We start from the raw sequence: 3,271 nt of genomic DNA, 5'->3' as shown, positions 1-3,271 counted from the left end.
ATGTGGAGTTGGAGCTCCCACAGAGTCCCTACTGGGGCACCCCCTAGCAGAGCTGTCAAAAGAGGCCACTGTCCTCCTGACCCCAGAATGGAAGATCCACCAACAGCTTGCACTGTGCACTAGAAAAGATGCAAACACACAACACCAGCTTGTGAAAACAACCAGGAGGGGGGCTATCCCTTGCAAAGCCATAGGGGCGGGACTGCCCAAGACTATGGGAACCTACCTCTTGCATCAACATGGCCTGTACGTGAGACATGGAGTCAAAGGAGATCATTTTGGAGATTCAAAATTAAATGCTCCACTGGATTTTGGACTTGCATGGGGCCTTAACCCCTTTGTTTTGGCCAATTTATCCCATTTGGAACAGCTGTATTTACCTAATACCTGTACCATCATTGTATCTAGGAAATAATGGATTTGCTTTTGATTTTACAGTCTCATAGGCAGAGGGACTTGCCTTGTCTCAGATGAGACATTGGACTGTAGACTGTTGGGTTACTGCTGAAATGAGTTAAGACTTTGGGGGCTATTGGGAAGGCATGATTGGTTTTGAAATGTGAGGACATGAGATTTGGAGGGTCCAGGGGTGAAATGATATGGTTTGGCTCTGTGTCCCTACCCAGATCTCATCTTGAATTTTACTCCCATAATTCCCACATATTGTCAGAGGGACCCAGTGGGAGATAATGTGAATCATGGGGGTGGTGCCCCCATACTGTTCTTATGGTAGTGAATAATTCTCATGAGATCTGATAACTTTATCATGAAATTCTGCTTTTTTTCCTCATTTTCTCTTGCTGCCACCATGTACAAAGTGCCTTTTGCCTCCTGCCATGATTCTGAGGCCTCCCCAGCCATGTGGAACTATAAGTCCAATTACACCTCTTTTCTTCCCAGTCTCAGGTATGTCTTTCTCAGCTGTGTAAAAATGAACTAATACATAAATATAATCTGCAGGTTTTATATTATTTTCTATTGCTTTCGGGGAAACTAAAAAAAAAATCTCTATATAAGGTTCCTAATTAAGATTATAAATTTATATATAAATAAGTATATGAATATGTATATATGATGTGGATACATATATACATGCATGCCACCTATTTTTTCTAAGAACTTTCCAGAACAAATAGTTTGTGTTTAATATTTTATTCTTGATACCCACTACTAACATTTCCCAGATAAACCCATAAGCAAGTATTTGGAACAATAGTCAACAAAATATTTTTCATTCCATTATACTATTACCAAAAGTTTGTTATTACTTTCTTTTTTGCTTTTGGAGACGGAATCTCACTCTGTTGCCCAGACTGGAGTGCAGTGTCACCATCTCAGCTCAACGCAACCTCCACCTCCTGGGTTTAAGTGATTCTCCTGCTTCAGCCTCCTGAGTGGCTGGGACTAAAGGCCTATACCAAATCATGCCAGGCTTATTTCTTTATGTTTAGTTGAGATGGGTTTCACTATGTTGGCCAGGCTGGTCTTGAACTCCTGACCTCAGGTGATCTGCCCACCTCAGCCTCCCAAAGTGCTAGGATTAGAGGCATGAGTCACTGTACCTGGCAAGTTTATTACTTTCATTTCATTTCTTCTGATGAAAAAAATCAGTACACAAATATATAATGTTGGTCAGCCTCCCTCTGAGCCCTTTTATAAAGGCTTTACTTTTTGCTTCAAGTACATGATTAAGTAGTGCCCTCTGTCCTTAGTATATATAATACACTAAAAGACTTGAATTCAATCCTTTAATCATAAATACTTAAGGAAACAGCCTGTTCTGTGTTCTCTAGATACGTTATCAACTGTACCTTGAAAAATGACTTTCTATTTTAGAAACTGAATTTCCAAAAAGAATTATCATATACAGAAGATCTAGCTGAGAAGCTCTTACCCAATAGAACCTGAATAAATTAATTCCCTGGTTATAAAGATCCCCGATTCCTCTTAACATTTGACTTACATGTTTAACCAGAAACAAAGAAACCGTTTATAGCCAAACCAAGTATCTCTTTAAATCCTCCAAAAAATTAAGGCTGAAATCTAAACTACACTTAGGCCATTTACATCACAAAAAAGCAGGCTCATATAACTCATGGTTTTTTAGCAGCAAACAATGCTTAATAAAATTCTAATTAGACTTCTAAAGTTTCATCATGCTACACTGACAAGAGAAAAAATTGGGGGGTATTAGGTGATTTTTTATAATACTTTGTTTCTGTCACAAATTTTAGGAATATTATATGACTTATTGTTACTAAACTCAGGAAAAACCACATTAATTAGATGTTCTGTTTAGGAACTTGAGTTATTTTAAAATACCTTTAAAGTATAAATTTCGGTTTCTATTTTCTGTCAACTACAGTAGGCAAAAGAACGTTTTCAGAAGACTAGTTCTAAGACCCTAGTAAACAAACATTTCTAACATTTGTGCTATTTTGGCCCTGGTTAGATAAAATTAAGTAGACTATTACTGGTTTATTTCGGGATTACGGAACATAAGCAGAGGTTGAAGACAAAAGAAAAACTGCGGAAATGAAATGAAATCAGTTAAGCAGCATGAAATCGCCACTTTCCAATAGGTTCTCATTGATGGAGAAATGTGTTCAGGCTTACACTTATTAGTAGAAGGTCTTCTTTTTGTCACAAGTTAAATTGTTTCCTATACAAAGCCATAACAAAACAAAAACACCCAACTAGGAAGATGTACGTGGTGTTTCTTATCAAATAAAATTTTATCCCATAAGCTAATATGCCTCTTCCACTGATATAATTAGTTTAGGTAGACATCCTTAATTCTTCTTAATTATAGCAGATTAAATAAAGTCTGATAAATCCATCAGATCTTAATTTTTAATATTTTGAATGTTTATGCCCTTTCCCCCAAATTTATATGTTAAATCCTAACTCCATATGTGCTGGGATTTAGAGGTGGGGCCTCTAGGAGGTGATGAAATCGTGAGGGAGGAGCTCTCATAAATGCAAATGTTGCCCTTATATAAGAGATCTCAGGGAGCTCCCTTTTTTCTTCTGCCACATGAGGACACCTGTGAACCAGGAAGCAGGCCCTCACCAAACACTGATTTTGCCAGGGCTTTGATCTTGGACTTCCCAACCTCTGAAACTTGAGAAATAAATTTCAGTACTTTATAAGTCACCCAGTCTACAGTATTTTCGTTATAGCAGCTCAAATGAACTAAGACGAAGGCTATTTTGAAGGGTAATGCCTAGGAAAATATTTTTACCATTTTTTTTTTTTTTTTTTTTTTTT

The sequence above is a fragment of the Cebus imitator genome, unplaced genomic scaffold (genome assembly GCF_001604975.1).
Source record: "Cebus imitator isolate Cc_AM_T3 unplaced genomic scaffold, Cebus_imitator-1.0 Scaffold86, whole genome shotgun sequence".
Taxonomy (NCBI): Eukaryota; Metazoa; Chordata; class Mammalia; order Primates; family Cebidae; genus Cebus; species Cebus imitator.
This window is presented reverse-complemented; position numbering follows the sequence as displayed.